The sequence below is a fragment of the Excalfactoria chinensis genome, chromosome 7 (genome assembly GCF_039878825.1).
Source record: "Excalfactoria chinensis isolate bCotChi1 chromosome 7, bCotChi1.hap2, whole genome shotgun sequence".
NCBI lineage: Eukaryota > Metazoa > Chordata > Aves > Galliformes > Phasianidae > Excalfactoria > Excalfactoria chinensis.
Window position 1 is genome coordinate 13188835 of NC_092831.1, and position 21872 is coordinate 13210706.

The window sequence follows — 21872 nt, forward strand, 5'->3', positions numbered from 1 at the left end:
TGGAGTATACCTCAGTTTCCTCTCTAACTGGCTAGATGGCCTTTTGTGAACCAAGTCATCTACTTGTAAATTTGTGACTTTCCCAGGGACTTGCTTCTAATTTCTTCTCTCAGCCTGCTGCAAGAAGCCATTTATCTGAAGACATCCAACAAGCAGCCATCCTCTTCATCTAATTTCAGATTGTCACAGAATAAGAAAGAACTCAGATATACCCTTGGCCTCTCTTCCCTTAATCTCTTTTAGTGCAACCTACAACCTTTACATCTGGACTAGGAGTCCCAGGACTGTTCAGATCAGGAAAAACGATAAAGCAGGGCAGGGGTACCCTTTACTTGAAGTTACAAATGCTATTAAAACCCAGCACAGGATATAGATGTCATGAGACATCTGCAGAAATGAGAAGAGAGATGTACAAAAAAGCCCTGAAATTTAGGGTGTGGAACACCTGTGGAACAAAGCACAACAGTAAAGAGCTCAGGGCAGGGGAAGAGTCCTAACATACACCCCACAGCCAGCATATGCCAATGACTTGGTTAATTCATCAAAACAGCCAGATGAAAGCCAGGGACTAGCTTCACTGTACACGGTGATTTAGCAGCTATCTGAAGAGAACAGAATAAACATAACCACTACCTTTCAAAGCTGTTCTGGCTTTTCTCCTTACAAAAATGATAAGGCCTGCAGGATACCAGCAGAGATTCATGCCTTCCCATTTCTTTTAAATAAAAATTATATGCCCATAACATGAACTACTGGATAGAGGGAGTAAGAACAGATTAACGTTTTCATCTTCCCTTTTTCCCCACAGGATATTTTGCTTTGCTGCAGCAGGATCCTGCACAGTTTCCAAAGTAGATGAATTTGGAGATACTAGCTTAGAACTCACCCTTTCTCTACCATCACCAGCAGCACTTGAGCTCTAGCAATGTGGATGCTATTATAGATGCCCATCTATTCTGGTGCTGTACAGAAGACAAAGTCTCCAGAAGGTACCCTTCAGGATGCTTGGTGTTGTAGTGAGATGCTAGAAATCTTGATGGCCATCACTTTCACAGAGGAAAAGCTTAAAAAGACTAAGGCACCGAACAAATGCATGAAGGCCTAGTGCAAGTGTGTCTATCAGCTGCTTTTCTCAGCAGCCAAGGGATAAGCCTGGACTTCATGAAAGTCAAAGTCATTCTCTCTTCTTCAATGCTGATTCACATGGTTTAGAGCAGCATTTTAACAAAGTTATGCAAAAGAAAAAGAGAAGAAAAAAAAAAATCAACATTTTCCCACTACAGAATAGCAAAATGCTCCCAATACTTAGGTTTCAACTTTGGAATTCAGGTTTCTTTGGTTTTAAAACTAAACTGACTCTAGAATAAAGCTGAGCCAGTTACCAAGGCTTCCTGTGAGTAGCTGATGACCCACAATAGCCTTTTGGAGACACTCTCCAGCATGCAGTACATATTCCTTTTCTCCTAAATCACTGAAAGCTGTTCTAAATCTGACAATGCAGAGGCTTTCTAAAATAAAGTTCTTTTCACCAAGGATGGGGAATAATTACAGTCACTGGTACTTGCTTTCCATTTCTGCAGGATCTTGTTCTTGTTGAAGGCCTTCCCATAGCTATCAGAAAGGCACCTTGATATTTTTTGTGCACAAACATAACAAATAAGATCAGTAAATAAACAATCTTAAGGGCTGCACTGTGACTACCAGTCAGTTACTGTAGGGTTGACCAGTCATAACTTCCGTTATTATCTCTGACAAAGGACACAACAGTGAACATGTCGCTTTTGTGTTGGATTATTGTGTATGTGCTTTAGCATTTTCTGACGAAGAACAACAAGAACTTTACAAAGAGATACAGCTATAGCAAAACAAGCTTGTTGGATACAGTCTGAACCTTTCCAATCTCACCATCATTCCTTTCTGGAGAACCAGAGCTTCAGCCCTGATTGAGTGCTAAATCCAGCCCCCAACAGCCAAATATGACAGAGCAAACACTGAACTTGCACTTGAAAAATACCGAATTATACAGCAATCAGGATGTGAACACAGGGGGAAATGTGCCAGAGGATATGTATCCCTAGTCCATTAGTTTATTTGAAAGTATTTTACATTTTATTAAAGTAAAGCAGACAGGATATAAGCACTATAAACTTTCCCCTGTAAGTGAGCATTGCTGGCATTCCACTTGCTTAAATTATTACCTTTTCAAGGGCTGGTTAATCCTTGCCCCTCTTAGTTAACAGAGGAAATAGTATGTTGGGTGTTTCACTTCCCGGGCCAAAGCATAACGGTGCTTCTGCAAGACTAGCTCTGTCTTTCACTATTTTTTTTTTCCCCTTTGGGAATCTATCTCTGTGTTCCTGGCACACAACTACATTTTCTTCCATGGGTAATATCTCTTGCTTGAAATCTCTTCTGACAACAGTCACATTTTCTGAGATGCATGATTAAAGAGACTAGCTTAAGCTTTTTACTAGAGAAATTGAAATGCAACTTACTTGTTTCCAATGAACTGGAGGGGAAAATAGTCTCCTTACAGAGGAATCTGCAATTTTATACAAAAAATGAACAGGTCAATAATCAGAAAAGATGAAGTGGAAAGGAATATGAGTATTTTTTCATTTGCAAATGCCATCTTGTCAAAACAGACTTGTTTTGCAGGAATATGTTTTTAGCAAGAGTAAATCATTCTGAAACTAGACTTGGACTACCTTGGACCATTTCATTGAGCTTGTCATTGAGCTGAATAATTTTCATACACGTTAAAGCATCCAGATACTGTTAAAACTACTTCTTAAATCATTTACATGTCCTTATATGGAATGTATAGATTGTTGCTCAGACTACAACAAAATGTTAAGTCCCACTCACATAGTCATTTTGGTATTTCAGAAGTCAATATCTTGAAGTAGTTTCATTCTAAGTATCAGATGAGTTTTTAATTATTTGTATCAATCTATGATGATCTATTTTAATCCTCTCTGAATATCTGACAGAACATGAAATTCTTTCTTGATAGCCTTACCATTAATGTTCAGCTCGAGATTGATTCCAAACCAAAGCACTGCAGCAGACTATCAGTTTGGTCTTTCATTCAATGTCATTGCTGAAAAGCTCTTCAGCTTAGTTCTTTTCAGAAGCAAAAACCTGCCCAAAGTCACTGCTATGCTGCTAAGTCTTTTCTCCCATAGTTTGAAAGTTTGGGCCCATTTTCCTCTTTGCCAGGAGACCTATCCAATTGAAAGTTATTGGAGACAGAAATCTACCTTTGCAACCTTTCCCAGTTGGCAAAGACACTGAGGCTTGGATACAGGTGCAAATATGGGGACAGGCAGAAGAAGAGAGGTGCAGAAGGAGGTATGGAGAGACAGGGCAATCTCTCCTACAGATCTGAGCAATGTTTTTGAGGCTAGAAGTATTAAGGCACCACAGAAAAATTAGTCATTACTAGTAAATTGTACTCCTGCCCTACACATCAGCTACACACAAGGTCAGCCCAAGACAAAGGCAGAAGAACACATGCTAGCTACTGTATCTCAGCATAGTCACCACAGTTTTAAAACTGGGCCTTTTAATATTGTGGGGGGGCTAACAGAATGACTTCTATTGAATAACTCTGAGTTTAGAATAAGAGACATCCTCTTCCCCATCTCCTTTGCTGCTTGCAGTGCAGGTGCAAGCTGACAGCTCCATGACTACAAATTGCTGCTGGAGCCATTGAAGCCTTCTCTTCAAAGCAGATGCTCGCCTTTTCTGCATGAGTAGCAAAACATGTGCCCTGACCGTCACCAGCTATTTTTAAAGGATGGATTTCTTCATTGCTTGTTTATAGCTTTATGTGTTGGAAAAAAAGAAATAAAAGAGGAAAAAAATGTCTGTGAGGCAACATGCATCCTTTGGAGGCACTGGTGAGATCTGGAATTAGAAATTATCTGTTTTACAGTATGAAACTAGAAAGCCAAAGTGCTAAAAGCATAGAATATTACAGAGACCTTTGAGTTAAAAGTAAAGAAGTACGCCAACAGAAAAGAAGCTTCCCCATTAAAAAGTTTCAGGCCATTATCCTGCAGCTGCAAGTTTCCTGACAGCAGTCAACGTCACATGCTTTCCAGCTATGAAGGAGCTCACTCCTTCCCAGGTCACTCAAGGATAACATCCTGAGACTCTGGACTCTGTTTTAAGTAATAATTTCACAGGCACTGTCCTTTCTACCGCAGACTCATTCCTCCAGATTGCTTGTGAAGACTCCCCAAGTTTTACATCTGTAAGGAACAAAATGAAAACCAGAGAATGCCCCCATCAATGGCCTGTCATGAAACAGGAAGCTGATGCAAATAGCAGCTCTGCAATGAAAGAATGACAAAAATACAGTTGGAGTTGGATAAATTCATGTTGCTTTTCAGCTCACTCACTGAAGAGGGAGGAAATATGTGACAGTGCAGTATAATTATTCTTTTTCCACTGTCAGAGACGCAGGACAACCACATTACTCATGCAGAGCCATGAGCAAAGCTGCACGGATCCTCCCAAAACAAGTGGCAATAGAAGGTTTTTCCTAATCATGCCATCCACAGAGTTGATGACACATTTTTACTTGCTTCCCTTCAGACTCACATAGGTTCCTAGGCCTCTCTTCCCTTTCTTTGATGTTGATCATAGAAAAAATGATGTTACTCTTGACCAAAGGTTGGCACCAGGCACAAGCGCAATATCAAGTGAATTTCATCAGTAATTAATGACATGCTTGCAGTGCATGCTTCAAGAGTGCAAGAACTAGTGCCCAGAACAATTGCATTTGATTCATTTATTCTCTTTCCTAATCAGTCCCATGTTGCCACCTGTCCCCTTGATCAATCTTGTTCAGTTCTATTCCCATCTGACATATAAGAGGACAAAAGTCCTCTACACATCCACTGTTTCACAGTGTCAGATAGATGAAAGAAATCTTGTCTCTAGGTTCCTGCTTATCTGTCCAGATAGTAAAGTAAAAAGAGATTATCATAGAATCGTTGAGGTTGCATAGACCAGTAAGATCATCCTGTTCAACCATCAACTCATGCCTGTGAACTCCCTAGACCATGGTACCACTTCTACTCTTTTCTTGAACACTCTAGGGATGGTGACTCCACCACCTCCCTGGGCAGCCTGTTCCAATGCCTCACCACCCTTTCTGAGAATAAGTTTTTCCTAATATCCAACCGGGATCTCCCCTGAAGCAACTTAAGACCATTCCCTCCTGTTCTACCGCTGTTACCCAGGAGAAGTGGCCAACCTCCACATTGTTAAAACCTCCTTTCAGGCAGTTGTAGAGAGTAATAAGGCCTCCCCTGAGCCTCCTCTTCTTCAGTCCCAGACAATCCCAGTTCCCTCAGACACTCCTTGTAAGACTTAAACTCCAGACCCTTTACCAGCTTTGTTGTCTTTCTCTGGACATGCTCCAGAGCCTCACTGTCCCAAAACTGAACAAAGGATCCAAGCTGAGTCCTTACCAGTGCCAAGCACAGGGGAAAGATCACCTCCTTGGTCCCGCTGACTGCACTATTTCCAATACAGACAGAATGCCACTGGTTTTCTTGGCCACCTGGGGCAAGATTTGGAAATATTCTTGATGTTCAGACCATTTGAATGCAACCATCAATATATAACTCTGCTCCTACTGCCAGCTTCTGTATTAAGGTTCATTATGTCACAATTTACTAGGAAAACCATTATAGTACCTAATACAAACCTTTTGAAAAGCTGTGAGCTCCCCTCTACCAAAGGTATAGAGATCTCAGCATTACTGTAGCATAAAGGAACTTTAATTGATCACTGCCCCTGCATCCCCCTAGCACTGATTGTCTGGGCACTTGCCCAGAAGTTTGCCCTTAAAGCAAAAGAAAAGAAAGATGAGTTCTGGGTGAATCCTGGTGTTACCAGGATGGCCAAAAGCACAGAGGAGAGGTCCCAAGGCAACATCCAAGCAGCAGTGCACACACCTGCATCCCCTCAGCGCCCCGAACGCACTGCCTGCACCCAATAGCCACTGCCCAGCAGCTCCAGGCCTCAGTCACTTCAGCTCTCTGGATGGGGGCCAAGGGGTTGTCACACCACCACAACTCTGCTGTGCAAGACATGTTTCTTTCCCTGTGCCAGCTTTATCTCACAGCTTTCTTTTATTTTTCCCCTGTATATATTTGCAGTGATTTAAGGAGTCAAATGACAAGAAGGTGCAGGAGCTGGAGTACTCCTGCATCCTGCATGCAAGGATCAGTGGATAAGAACTGCATGAAGGAAGTGAGCTATCCACCCACACACAATTTGATTTCATGGCTTTTATCTTTTCTTTTTGCCATTGCAATGAGACATTTTTGCCCTGATCCCTCTCCCCTCCACTGTGTGTGTGTATCCATGTGGCCGGTTCCCTCCAGTGTTTATTCGGCTGCAGAGAAGTGAAACGATTTCTGGGCAGGATGTCCAAAGATAAATCTGGCTTGTGGTGAGAGTTAAAAAGATTACAGTAAGGCCTTGTTTACAAAAGAGAAGGATCAGCTGCTGTTCTTGGAGTTTGTTTAAAAATTCTTTTTTTAACCATCCCTTTTTGTGTTTAGGTTTGTTTCTCTTGTTAAATAAATAGCCTCTAAAGTCTCCATTGATCACCTCTGTGTTGTGTGCAAGGAGAGGAGAGAGATTTTCATATTGGGTCATCAGCTTCCTAGAAAAGATTACTAAGCATCAGAGAGGGGCAGCATCAAATGCAACCTGGGGCTGAACCATGTGTCCTAGCTGTGACCAGGCATCAGCTGCAATATCAAGGCTCTGAAAGATGGGGTGGGGTCACTTATGATAACATGAGGATTTTCACACTCAATACACAACTGAGCACATCACTGTGATGCTCTGGATTCCTATAGCACAGCACCTAACAACCTGAACTGCCCGTTTCCACCTCAGCAGCAGTAATACCGGACAACCAGAGCAGCAGCAAGGCCTCTGGCACATAAAACAGCTCATCCAAACACATGCATTTTCCAGCCTCTTCAGCCTTGTCACCCTGAAGGGCTGGTGAAACTTCATGCAGAAAAAGTGGATGAAGAGGAAGCTAATGCTGACCTCTGTTGACAAATTAATAGAAGAAAAAGTCAGCTTCTTGCTCACTAAGTCCATACTCTGTGGAGTCCATACACTTCACAGTGTAGCTTTCTAATCTCCAGCATGGAAGATCACAGAAAAGACCTAGAAGATCATCCAGTCCAACCATTACCAATACTTCTTAGCTAAATCATATCCCTGCTTCTCCTTCCCTAAGTTCACACACTGCCGAGGCTGACACCGTGACTAGTGTTTCTCTGGCTCACACTGAGCATTTATCAGAGTTCCCTCCATGAGCACAGCTCTCCCATTCATTGCTTTTGGCTGGCTGGGGAAGACAGAGTCACAGACTGGTGTTCAGTCCAGGTTCAGAGGGCTACTTCAAAATGCAGTTCATTGGACTCTATTTCCCTCCCCAGTGCAGAAAGCCTTATTTCTTATAACACACAAAGGAGGTGCACGTGAATTCAGACAATTAGATCTACAAACTTATATGGGAGAGAAGAAACTGAATCTCAGTGCACCCTCCTTGAAAGAAAACAGTACTTTGCTTAGCTTGGACTTCCCAAAATAAAATAAAAGCAGACAACAAGGGAGAAGATGAGTAGAACTCATTTTAGGAGAAGAGCAATAATGCATTTGAAGTTGATACTGTTTTTCAAGAAAGCAATGATGTGTTTCAGGTTCTTGAAGGCTGGTTCATTGTTAAAGCCACAATTAACTGCAGAGACCTGAATGTATTCATCAGTATATATTACCTCTTCACAAATGTTTACGAGGAATTACTAAGAACCAGGGTGCAGGTCCTAAATAAAACAAAAGCTGCCAACATTCAGATTTCTCTCTGGAACAAGAACTCCACCTTCAACAGAGGGCCTCATTTTGCAATGTCTCTTAAAAAATAGCAAGGCAAAATATACACTAATCTATACAGAGCTGCCATGCAGCACTCTTTTTGCAAGCTAAGATAAAAATCTGGGAAGACTGGGAAAATCTTATACAAAATTATCATGTCTCATATCGAGACACAATCTGTATGACTGACAGTTTAAGTTATGAGCGTTAACATACTTCAGCCAAGAGCTTCTGTCATTTTCAGTTAATATATTTGTTCAATCAACCAACCAATTTGTTCAATTATTCAAGTATTCAGCGACTGCAGCAGTTATATGCTATGTAAATTTATGCAAATGATTGTGTTAACTAACAGTTTCTGGCTGAGGATGTAGAGGAATGGTCAAATACCCAAATATCACCCATTCCTCATGTGGCCTACAGATATTTCTTTTTCTGTTCTACCACATCCTTGTCTTTTCCACAGTGGTCAAATCAAGACATCCTAAATTGCTCATTTAAAGTCACAACACAAGACTTAGGAACAACAACAACAAAAAAACACTTTCTCAGTTAGCCTAACTGAAGCTTAATTCCATTTTTATTTCCCAAGCTGCCAGATCTGAATTCATGCAGAGGTTTTAGAAATACCGATGCAATTTGTTTGCCTGATGCCAGCTCTTTACCCAAGGATAACATCAATCCCTAGATTTCCTCATTCAGTGCCAACAGTGACCAATCAATCCTCTACTTATGATCTTTCAAAGTATTGCCAAACAGTTCTTGCACAACTACGAATGAGGCCAGTTAAAAATATGGTCACTTAGTTGTTGTTTTTTTACCTCTCTTCCTCCATTCTTTCTCCCCACTGGTTGGAACAAGCATGGGAGGGAGGCAGAGAAGTTTTGAGCACTTTCTAGTTTCCTATCACTAATGACACTATAATGAAGCTGACAGAACCGTTAGGATTAGTTTGATGGTGGAATTAAGCATCTGGACAAAAATTGGATATGACGGATTTTCCCCATTAAGGTTTTTGGTCTAAGCTCAAGATAAAATGATTACCAATGCAATTACAAGGCAATTATGCTAAGTTAATTAATGGTATGTAGATTTATTTACAACATATTCCCTTTCCCCAAAGATTCAGAGCTCCTTCCCCTCCCTATCCTCTCCTTCCTTAAGCATTATATTTCTGCTGAAACACTGACAAGATCTGGAGGATTTAATCAGCCGCTTACTCTCAGAAGCTACATGCAGATGTATTGATTTGAGGACTCACTACTTTAGCTTCTGATCTAGAAACCAGTGGTTCTATATCAGCTCAGAGCACCTGAGGATATCACCTTGAAGTATTTCTCATGATTTGGAGCTGGTCAGCATGTGAAGCTTAATGCAGCTGCAATGGTGATGTCGACAGAGATGTCATGACCCAGTCTCCCATTCCCTTTCATATGAAAGAGCTTGAATAGCCCAAGGCCAAGAGAAGAGATCTGAATGTATCACAAAATGAAGGCACCCTGCTCCTCAGGAAGCCTGTCATTAGTATTAAATATGAAGGGAATAAAACAGATGTGTAAACCAAGGTGCCCAAGAGGGAATGAAAAGAAAAAAAAAAAAAAAAAAAAAAAAAAAAGTAAAACAAAATGAGAAATCCATGAATAAAACCCTGCTGAGGTCACGTTTCAAAACTCTCTGGATAATGAGGCCAGTACTGTCATGCAAATTAAGTCTGAAGGACAGTTTCTTGCTTGTGTCATCTCTGTCCACCAGGACATCTTGCACAAAAGAAGGGAACATCTTTCACAGATGAGGAGGCTAAAGGTATGTGTGCTTCTGACCTTGGAGAGCCATATCCCAAATGAATACACTCAGAGGAGGTAACAAGAATCCTGTATGCACCGTGTCACTGAGGGGTGACAGGAAACCTGGTAGTTCTGAGTGACTACGGATGAGATCAGAGCCTGGGCTGTGGAGGTAACCTCTTAATCATGCAATAGTCTTCACACTCCTTATATCAGGACAGATAATGTTAAAAGACACAAATTAAAAAGGCCATTCTCACAAAAAAAATGCTTCTTCTCCCTATATTTTGACAGCACAGGTTGCACTTTCAGGCTCTGCCATGTGTGAACAGGAGATCTGAGTTTGATGTTCTCTAGACACTGACTTCATCCCTCTGCAGGTCTTGGTGGACCTCCTGCCTCTTTTCAGTTCCTAAAGGCTAAAAGCAATCATACATTTTCATACACCACAGATATAAATCTTTGCCTAGTTTTGCTAAGGAAACAGTGCTTACGTGATTAAATTTTGCCCCCTTTGGTCAGTTACTAGAGACATGAAAAAGCTAAAACTCATAAGCAGAGGTCTCAAAACACTTTAAACTGAATACAAATAGATGACCCATTAGAAAAGAGTTACTTAGTCAATGCTAAAAAATGTAAGCGTTACGCTGTATTGGGCACCAGAAAAGCCACTTGCACAGTGTTCAAGTTTGCAAAAGAGATTATATCATGAGTCATGACTTCTTCACCATGCATATTTCCTAGTATCTAATAAGGGAGGTTGGCAGCATATCACTGCTTAGTTCTTAAGGGAAAACAAGCATCAGATAAAAAGTATTAAAAAATAAGCCTTGCTGGAGGTTCATCAAAAGATCCTGTCTTATAAAAGTCACTGAGGTGACTTCAGGCCTTCAGTCAGGTCAGTCTATCGTGCTTCCCTTGCAAAGGTGTCAAGCTTCCTCCTTTGTTTAGAAAGTCTCATCTTATGGCCTTTGGGCTTCTATTTTGCAAATCCTTTCCATCAGCTGTCCACAAAGCAAGCCAGTTCCCACTTTAAATGGGTGGGGACACTGCCATTTTGAGCTATGCTCCATCTTTCTTTATTAAATGCTTCTGAAAGTCTTGGCCTAAATGACTTGCCTGCATCTGTGGCAAAATGAGGAGTCCCAGGAGTCCTATCTGAATGCCTGCCCTTTAAAATCATCCTTCCTCTATGAAGGTCAGCAAATCCCTTTCCTATGCTCCAGAAATGATGGTATATTCCATTAGCCTTTGCATTACCCAGCAACCATCAGAAAAAAAAAAGAAGAAATCATTAAAAATCATAATCTTGATTCCAGTTCAAACATGAAGATGCAGTGCCTGCATCATCCCCAGTCATTCTACCACAATTACGCTATCTCACTTCCCTGTTAGAGTACTGTTCACACTCCAGCCTGCAGACATTCACCTATATGATTCCTTCTGTCTTTGGGGAGAAACCTGGATGTTTCCACAGAGCAAAAGGAAAGCACAGCCCAAAGGCAAAGGAGAAATGATGTACCATACTGCACACCCTTTCCAGGATGCAAAGACCCTGAAGGCCTCTAGCTTCTGGGAACACGCAGGGGGAATTATACCTCTTGTCACCTTGTGTTAGGAAAACCTCAAGCATGCGGTTCTTCCAGAGATTACTGGAAATTGTGCTCAGTGGCGCTGAACACAAGGAAGGAGCACAAATCTCTGAGCCAGGAATTGTGGCATTAAAGCTGAGGGAATTAATGTGTGAAGAAAGGAAGAGACATTCACAAACATATCCCAGACAGTGCAAATCCTGTATCTTAAGTGTCCTTAAGCCTGGGCAGGGGGAGGAAAAAAAAAAGAAAAAAAAGAAAAAAAAGCATTTATCCTTTTAGAATAAAAAGCAGAGCTTTATGTCAGTCAGAGGAACTAACTCATTTCCAGCATATGAGTATCTGGCTTGATTTTTTTATGTTCGATTCATTCTATTCATACTCCTGGGTTGAGATCTGTTGTTCTGTATCATTCCTGTCTCACACAGAGCATCTAGAAACTATTAAAGCTAGATGAAAGAGGGGCATAACACAAAGGCAGACGAAGAGCTGGATGGGTGTGGGCAGGTAAATTGGAACACAGGAGAAGTGAGAGCCCTCAGGGCTTGGGCTTTGACTGGATAACCATGATTCATGGAATATTTATTTGGATACATCAGATTCCTGCAGGGTAGATGATGGAAACTTTGGGAAAAAAAAAAGAAGAATCTGTGTCAGTTCAAGGGCTACAGGAGATGCTTCACCTCTCTGGATATCTACATACATACCCAGTATCAAACATAACTCTTGGATGATATTAAGCTAGAGCAAATGGCAAAGTCTCTCATGATCAGAGGATGAAAGTAGACTTCTTTCTCTATAAATGTGAAACACAGAAAAGTAACCTGTTTCTACCTGACTTTTTCACTGCCTAACTTCATCCTCACCCTTAACTACTTTTCTGTCTCAGCCATATAGGTGGGAGATGTTTGAAAGAAAAGGACTGGTTCATATCATGTGTATGCTTCAGATTTTGTCTTCAAAAAACTCAGGTGAAATAAATTTGTCTTTACAGAATTAAGTTGCAAAAAGGTTAAAAAAGCCAAACATTTCTTAAGAGCTTTGATAGGTGTCTCTAGAAGAGGCTATAAAAGTTTTAATGGTACACAATATTCTGATCTGTATTCACCTGGATGTTCTTACTAATCAGAAGTGCTACTTCAAACCTTTAAAAACTTGAAGAATCTGGCTAGATAAGTGCATAAGAAAGTATAAGTGATAAGTAAACCAATTTTAACTATGCCTTTTCCTATGTTCAATGAATGATTCCTTAATTCATTGCAGGTGGCATACAGTATCTTAGATATTCTCTTTCGTCCTTGAGCAGGACTAGCACTTGAATTCAGAGGCTGAAAAGACAAGGCTATCTAACCTCAGTGCATGTCAGCCTCTAAGAATGCACCTGAAAGTTTGGACCTGAAAGACTTGCAAGCACTACAACAACAGGTTTACCAAAGAGTTGGGATTTTATGTTATTTGTCACATGTCCAGAGCTGTCTTTCTTCCTCCCAGGACTCAGGAGAATAATTATCAAAGCTCATATGTTAATAGAGCCATGATGATGGACCACAGTAGAGCTGCTAGGATCAGAGAAATCATGGCCCCAATGAACCTCGGGAGGTCACTACCACTAGCACTCTTCAGCCTGTGGCCCACAGTCTGGCAGGCATCAGGCAGTAGCCCAGAAACATCACAACTTAATTTGCCAGCACACGCACTCATTTCCATTTGTGGGACTAAGTAAGGAAGCTAGGGAAAGGGCTGACATTGGTTCAGTTTGCAGCAGGCTGGAAGTGCAATCTATTGTAGAATACTGTACTAGGTGGACTGTGGTTCCTCCCAGATCAGCAAGGTGAAGTCATCCTTGGAAGAACCGAGAGAGGGTAAATAGGGGCTGAGGAACCAGTTGAGTCTGATCCTCTGTCCTAAGGCAGGATTAAGCTCTATTGAAGCATTTCTGCCAAATACTTCTCTAACTTCTTCTTAAAAATCTCTAATAACACAGATTACACCCCTTCCCTAGGCAATGTATTCCAGTATTTAACTATTGTGACTGAGAAAAAGCATTTCCTAATGCCTAATCTGATTCTCTTAGTGCAATTTAATCCTTTTACTTCTTACGGAACTTATAGGAGAGCCAGAAGACAGTTTATTCCCTTTCTTAGCCTCAGGCAGCACAAGGTAAAACACATTAGAATATACTTCACTAACAGTGTACAGTATAGAGAAGCCGAGTCTTCAGCCCATGGAAAGCTGTTCTGTGGGGAACAGAGAACAACATGCTTCTCCTCCTCAGCAATGAGAATATACAAGATCAGAATTAATAGGGGTAAACTACAAATCCCAAGGCTTCCTTGATTTATCCTACACAACCTTCCTTGGGGAAAACAACAATGCCTACTTGTCCCCAGACAAGCTCATATTATAACAAACAAACAAAAACTGAAAGCAAAGTTTTCCCAAGAGGATCCCACTGTCTCTAGAGTTCTCTTCCCCCTTTGCTGTGCCAAGGTATCAGAAGGCCCAATAAAAAGAGGGGAGAGGAAAAAAAAAAAAAAAAAAGCATTAAGGCATTAAGAAAGGAATCTTTGTGAGCAGCTGTTAAAAGAAGGCTGGGCACTTTTATTTATTTATTTTTCTTTGGGTAGTATTGATGGGAAGAGAGAACAACAAAGAATTGCTTTTGGAGTAGCCCAAAAGCTCCCTGCTGACAGGTCAGTCCCACCCCCCTACCTCCCTAGCACACAAGGACCCTTTTCAAAGAGAATCACCTGGCCCATAAATTCCAATTTATGTTAATTTAAGAAAACAAATGACCAACTCCAACCTTTGAGAGTGTTTAGGAATGGCAGGATTAAGCAGGGTGATTAAAACTGAAAGGCCTCTCCTTGGCACACTACTTTGCAGGTGGGGTTTCCTCCAGTCCTCATTTTGTGGCTTCACTGTCCAAAGCCTCCAAGAGGTTAAACTGGAATAGCCCAGGCATTTGAAACAACTATGTAGACTGGAGAAAGGATAAGAGGAAATTCAGCGACTTCTTTCTTTTTCACCTTCCTTTCTCCAGTTATCTGTACAAAACCCTCAGAGCACCTATATTTAGACTAGGATATATAAAGAGACACAGATGCACACTTGACCCAGGATCATTTCCCATTTTCTATTAAATTGAATCATTTTTAGCTTCTGTGGTGCTTTCTTCAATGATCTGGGATCTGGCCAAGGACAAGGATGAAGAAGAAAGAAAGGCTTTTTAGGACCACTTTCTGAATAAAGATCTTGCCTGAGACTTAATTACAAATGTGGCGTACCAATTTAAATAGGCAGCATTACTGGATTCAGCAGGGAGATGGTTCAGAAGTCAAGGCCAAACACTTCGGCTTTGTGAAGCAGAGGAAAAGAAAGTATGGATTCATTATATCCCTTTAGCCCAAACAAACTGAACTGCAGCACTCCTGGGCCAGCAAGTCTCCTGCTAACAAGCTTGTTCTCTTTGCATAGAGAGGAAAGTTCCACTTGAGGGCAAGCTGGGATACTTACCCCTACTCCTCTTTATGGGAGGTCAGAAATCTCTTTGCAAGTATACTGAACAACCCCTTCCTTGCCAGTTTTAGTTTGTTCCTCCCCACGTTTATCTTTGTGTGTTCCAGTATGAAACTTTTCCATCTTAAATAGCTCTCTCCCCTCTTCTGGCATCTTAACTCTCTTCAACCTCAGCACTGACAGTTGGACCAGATGATCTTAGAGAACTTTTCCTACCTTAATGATTCTATGATTCTGCAGTAGTCATGAAAACTTACGCCATTCTTTCTTGATCTCCTTCTTCCTAGAAAAAGCCAAGTTCCCTCCCTTCCCTTATGAAACAAGGTCTCCTATGCCATTTTCCTTCTTGAGACATACTTTTTTATTCCTGTGCTAACCTCAGTGCCTAATGTATATAGAAATAGGCTGCAAGTCTAATCATAAAGCAGAAAGTTCTGGCTACAAGTACACATGCGACAGCATAAAGGCAGAATTCACCAGGATTTGGTGTGGGGATGATTAGACAGAGAGACCTGAAGGGCAAAAGCTCAGAAAAGATTCCTCCTGGCTATGCCAGAAGTACTTTTCATGTTTCTACAGAAAAGAACAGTACTCTGAGATTGTCAGCTCTCAGATGTATGTCCATGCCTCTCTTTCAAGCCTCCATGATGTGGAACCCTATGAAATCCCTGCCTCATCCTTTCATGTTAACAGCAAAAAGACTCCTCAAGTAAGGAAATCCCATGGCAGATGCTCAACAGATGTGCACAGGACAGGTGCAAGGCTGCTTTCTCCGCAAATGGAAATGACAAAAGCTTCTCACATTATCCAGCCTGATTTTTGGGCCATGCAATCTCCACATCTCAGAAGGGTTCACTGAACGCACTTAGCAAGCAGTAGGTTGGGCAGAACAGAGGTAACAAGATCAGTGCTTCTGGGTGCTGCTGTAACTATGGTGACAAGGGAAGTGTCTATTTCTCTGAGTTTAGAAACCTAGCAAATGGTGAGGACGGACAGCACTGTTTGTACACCGATGGCTAACTAAGCTCCAACACATCACACTCATTTTCCCCTCCTCAAAGGAACGAGGAGAAAATATGATAAGGTTAGAGATAAGGACAGGAATATCACTCTCCAGTTATCATCAGAGTCAAAACAGATTCAGCATAGGAAGATAAAATTAATTTATTTCATACTAGAAGAGAAAACATAACTAGAAAAACCCTTCTTCCTCTTGCACCTGAGCATCAGGGGAACAAGGAATGGGGGCTGTGGTAAGTTCATTATGTTTTCTTTTAGTCACTCCTCCATACTCACTCTCTGCCCCTGCTCTAGTGTGGAGTCTCTCCCATGGGATGCTGTCCTTCACAAAGTGATCCTACATGGGCTTCCCACAGGCTGCAGCTCCTGAAGAGCTGCTCCAATGTGGGTCCATACCATAGGGCCCATCCTACAGGAGCTGCTCCAGCACAGGAGTTTTTCCCTTTCTTAAATTTGCTCTCACAGAAGTGCATCCAGTGTAGCTCATTGGCTCAGCTTTGGCCAGCATCGGGTTGCTTTTGGAATAGCTGGAGCTGGCTATTATCTAACATGGAGCAGCTTCTAGATTCACAAAGGTCAGCCTTGAAGCCTTCCCATTACCAAAACCTTGCCACATAAATCTGACACAGTATGATGGAAAGCACAATCCAGCCAAAGCTTAGCTTGGTGATAGAAAAACCCTAACATCATTTCCATTACATTCCCATTATCATTTCCAAATACAATTCTCTTTCTCTGGAAGAAAGAGTTAAACACATAATATTTTAATTTCCCATCTGAAATTTCTCTGGGTTTTCCTAGAAACTGAAGAGATGAGAGATCTGATTGCTTGATTGATTACTACATTCATTTCTTTGTTTTTCTTCTCTTTAAATTTCCTTCCTTCAACCCCAAAAAATGGATGACTTTTTCCTTTCTTTCCTCTTTCCCCACCCAGCTCTGTTTGAACTCTATTTCCTGAGGCTTTGGTAAGGATTCCAGATGCCCAACTAAGCTGATATGAATTGAGTCTCTTTTCCAGAAGAGAAATATACAGCATTTCTTGAAAACTAGTTCTTTCCTCTCAAAGATCTCCTATATTTATGCTTCCATAACAGAAAGAGCCAAAAGCTTCAGTAACTTCAGAAAATATTGGTCATTATCTTTGCATGGTGAAGACAGCAATTTGAGCTTTCAAACAAAAAAAGTCATTCTTTTAAAAAAAAAAAAAAGTGGGAAATGCCAGCATATTTATTCCTAAACAAAACTTTTCTAGCACAACCCTGGGCTTCCCAACAAGCAGTTCTGTGAGTGAACTTCATAGTATGACATCAGTGAACAGATGGCAGGCAAAGCTGTTGGCAGGGTGATGAGAAAGCTGGCCATTTATAATGGAAAATGTCCTGATAAAAAGGAATGTGCTTATTTTATTCCATGCTAATGTTTATAAAATTCCTTTCCTGAGGCTTCCTCGAGGATCTTTTCATCATTATTGTATTATTATTAATAATAAAGGAAATAAAGGGAAAAAATGTGCACAGCAAATGACATTTTAAGTGCCCCAGAAAGGTTTTCAGCACTGGTGGCGTTGATTACGCTGTGATGATTTGTTACAAGCTTTACAGTTACAAGCCACAATGGTGCGGACACTTCTCCCAACAGGGTTAATTGTATAATAATACTCAGTAACTGGCAGCCCTTCACCTTTCAATGGGAGGACTTTGGAGTGTGAAGACATGCACTGATGCTGCCAAATTTCTGCACCTTGAGAATCTCTGAATGCTAATGTGCCTCCAATCTTTCAAAGGCTGACTTTCAGCTGGATGCAATTCAGGGTGGATCCATTATGTAAGAGGTGAGGAACAAAGCTGGGCTTTTGAGAAAAAAAGATATCATGAGGAGTAGTTTATGCCTTGAAAAGTCAAATCCAGGTGTTTTAAGAACTATTTCTTAATTTAAGTAACATTCACCCTAATAATACTTTCTGGAAAATGTAGAGATGGGGCAGGACACAAAAGCAAGCAGGAAGAGGTTCCTCTAATGGATTACCACTGGAAATTCTGCACTGGCACAGGACAGGAGGAAACACATCATGAATTGCCTCTTCCACCAGAGAGAGTTCAAAACGTGGGATGAAAACAGCATCCCAGAAGGACTCATCAGGCCCGACCTCCCTCAGGGAGGTATGTGCACCACAAATCACTGGTGAATGAGGTAGCAACAACATTTCTCAGCTGGGTCCTAAGCAGTCACCTTCCTGAACAAACAGAAGATGCTAACCATAGACGTCAGGAGATATAAAAGAGCTCAAACTCTCCTGGGTCCAGGCCGTCCTGCAGAATCACCAGCAGCTGGAGGCAAAGGCAGTCTCCTAGATGAGGGCTAAGTCTGGGGCATCTTATTTTGTGTTGAACTCCTCAACATGTTGCACTGCCAAGTCACAGCATGGAGAAAGGATACATTTCCTCACACTCTTCCATTTTCCCCGTACTTCCCTTATTTCCAGGGACTCAAAACCAACCGTGCCCTGCTGAGCTGGTAACTTCTTACAAAAATCACTTTACTTTGATAAAGCAGTAGGAAGACTTGTACTTTGGATTAGTCCCAGCACAATCACTTCACACAGAGCCCCACTGAAGAGAGGGAAAAAAAAGTGACTAGAGACAGCTGAAAAGCAAATAAAGTAGGAGAGCAATTAATAATAATTGAAAGATTATTATCAGATAGTCCTTATCTCCCTGCTGCTTATAAAGGCAGCTGATATCAGTATTGCCATTACAGGGACAGTGAAACTGAAGTCTAGGGAGGTCAAACCATTCACCTCTGGTTGGCTAGCCAGACAGCCACATAAGTAAAGAGAAATCCTAGCCGTTCAGTCTTTACCTGATGCATTGTGTCCACCAGAACAAAAATCTGACAAAACAGAATCTGTCTCAGAAAGAAGGAATCAATATTTCTATCTTTCAGAACAACAACAACAACAACAACAACAAAAGAACTGAGTAGCCAGACTGTCTTTCTGATGTATTTAGCAATAAAAAGATGGAGAGGGCAGCTGTGGTCCCCTGGTATCCACCCACAACCAACAGGCAGTGACCTCCTGCCACGCTACAGCAACATAGCTAAACAAACAATTTGCTGTTCCCTTGGGACAAATTCCTTGGTGGGGACAGTCTGTTTTCAACATTTCCATATCTGGATGCTATTACATCCACCTATGCCTACATTCAGCCACCATAAGCATATCTAAAGCCTCTATCTCATCCTGAACACCATGCCAGAGACCAAAAGTGCTGGAGAGAACTTGTTTTCTCATAGAATCACAGGCTAAAACTTCATAGATGAAGAAGACTGGGTCAATCTCAACTAGATGCTGAATTCAGAACAAATTCCAGGGTGACGCTTGAAATCCAGCATCTTTTGCATTTCTTCCCACTTCCCCCTTTCCTTGGTTATGAGATGTCCTCAATTTACCCAATGATACATTAAGAAAACTCTTATCTTTTAGGCAAAAATCTCAACTTGGAAAAGCTACAGGAGTTATAAACTATACATCATCAAACTGCCTTAAGCTCTCCAGCTCACTGTGGTTTGATAGCCTGCCTAGTGGACCATTCCTAGCCCTTAAATTAATTTACAAAATATACTTTTTTTTTTTTTTTAGTTTCTTTCCATCTGCAGCATATTCTGTTCCATCTTCCCTGTACAGTTTTGCTGCCCTGGAACAACAATTGTAACAAAAACAATAAAAACTAACAGCAACAACAGTGTGTTTAATTTCAGGCTCCACTGTGGTCACTTCCCTGCCGAACATAGTAGGGAGACATGGATGAAGGCACTGGGTTCCATCTCTCTCCTGCCGAGGATCCAATATCCTGTCCTCAGCTCATACATTTCAGATCTGCCACTGTTTCTGCCAAGAAAGCTTCATTTTACGGGAGGGGAATGAGAAAAAAAAAATAAGAAAGGAAGAAGATGAGAAAGGAAGATTTTTAAAGGGCAGCCAAGATAATTCCTTCTGGATGTTTTGATCTTTTTAAATAACTTATTTTTCCTGAAAAAAGAAAAAAGAAAAAAAACCAACAACTATATTCTGGTGGCCCTCTGCAGGAGATTGCCTACTGGAACAAAATCCCTTCACCACGGGAAGGAAGAAGGTGCAAGATAATATTATTCTTTTCTAACTCTAAGGACAAAAGAACTGTTGGATGAGAAATTGCCACTAGGAACAAGAGGAGATGAATCCTCTTTCAGGTTTGTTGCAGTGTTATTGTTCCCTCTCAGATACAGACAAATGTATAGGCCATGATTTCACACATCAAAAACTGGCTCTAGTGAAACAAATCACAGCTGAATCCAGAACCAAACACTGAAAGTCATTCTCCAAGCAGTTTCCAGATGCTTTTATTCCCCACTACTGGAAGTCATGCCTTTAGTTCAAGGTGCTGCAGGGACCTTGCCTCTTTTGTCTACTAGCTCAGATCCAGTACCAAAGAGCCCATACTCATGTCTAAAAACACCCTTGCACATTGCCTAGATACAGCTAATGGTTCTTCAGCAGCACAGCCCTCTTCTCCTGTCTCCTTTTTGCTGGTGTGGGTGTGAAGCTTTAGTGCTCAATCAATAAAGTCTACACTTTCAACAAGGAAGACCATTCAAGGCCACAGCTGTCATTTAGCTCAAAGTATTCCCAGGCCCTCCTAATTTGTGTCAGTGTTAGGGTGCTACCCTGGGATGCATAGTGAGTGCTTTGAGATGCATCATTCTGAGATCCAACTAAAAATCACCACAAAGTCTCTTTAAGAACAAGACACTCATGCAATAGGCCCAGGTTTCCACTAGGGCTAATAGGCGCAGAATTAGACTATTTGATTCCTGCATTTGCTTCAAGTTCAAGCTCCTGAGTTTGTATCCTACAAAAGCCTTGGGCTTCTCAGTGCTGTTTTCTGTACAGCTCTGTTATTGTCTCCACTTTGGTAGGACTGTTCTCTAGAAGACAGTTTCTGTCTGAATTGGTTTGTTACTGTTCTCCTCGCTCTGTTTTTGGTGTGGGTTTTTTGTTTTTTGGTCTTGTTTCTTTGTTGACTTTTTTTTTTTCCAAAGCACACTGTCTCAAACTGTGAAATTCATTTTGGGTTTTGTAAAACTCAATACATTCTAGGAGAGTAACAGGCCTTTATGATGCTATAACACAACTGAAAGCACAACAATGGCAACACAGTAGCAAAGCCCCAGACTGCAGCAAGTGAGAATATATGCAAACATGACAGCTGTAGATACAGAGACAAAGAAAACAAGCTGCTTACCTTTGGAAAGCCTCAGGTAGACAGGGTTCCCCATTGAGATCCCCTCACCTCCAACTGCCAACCATTAAATGAGGTCTGGGAAGGGATAGATTCTGGCTCCACCTTTTCTGATCACTCAATGCATTGCATGCACCTGAGCTCTCCTGGGTTGGCCCTGCCATCCCACCAGGTGCTCATTGATTGCTTCAAGCTGTGACTCAGCATTTCCACTATCACCTTCTATCCACATTTCCACCTGAAGTGATTATGCTGAGGCTTAAATATGGATTTGACTTCCACTGCAATGACGGGAGGCTTGGAATGAAATATCAGGTGTGAAACACAAGGATTTTTTACCTTTGCTGAAACAGGGAAATAAAGCTCTGTTCAGTAAAGTGCTTGGATAGAATTCTGCAGCAGCCTCCATATCCACAGGCTCTCAGCCCTGGTTACCAATCAGTTATCTTTCAAAGATCCCCACTTTTACATAGGATTGGAGTACATTGACTAAAAACCTTTATCATTTTAAGGTTGCCTTTTCTTTCTTCCTTTCTTTCTTTTTTTTGGCATCAGATTTAAGAATGCTCATTCAGAAAATTAATCTAATCTTCAGAGATTATTATTTTATTTTTTTTTTTTTTTTTAAATCAAAACAGCAGCTCAAGAGCTTCTAATCTGGCCATCAAATCCTGAAACTGAAAAAGAAGCAGAGGTGTGATTTGATCACGTTACTGTGACAACTAAGCCAGTAACCAGAAATGCAGGAATTG

At 41.2% G+C, this 21872-nt stretch overlaps 1 long non-coding RNA gene across 1 annotated transcript; it reads right to left on the minus strand.

Moving 5' to 3' along the window:
- Positions 1-1084: 1084 nt before the first annotated feature.
- Positions 1085-21166, minus strand: LOC140255192 (uncharacterized). Its single transcript, XR_011904427.1, has 3 exons — positions 21124-21166; positions 2496-2542; positions 1085-1194 (listed from the first exon to the last, which is right to left on the minus strand). It is a non-coding gene; the product is annotated as an uncharacterized lncRNA (long non-coding RNA).
- Between the last annotated feature and the right edge of the window lie 706 nt (positions 21167-21872).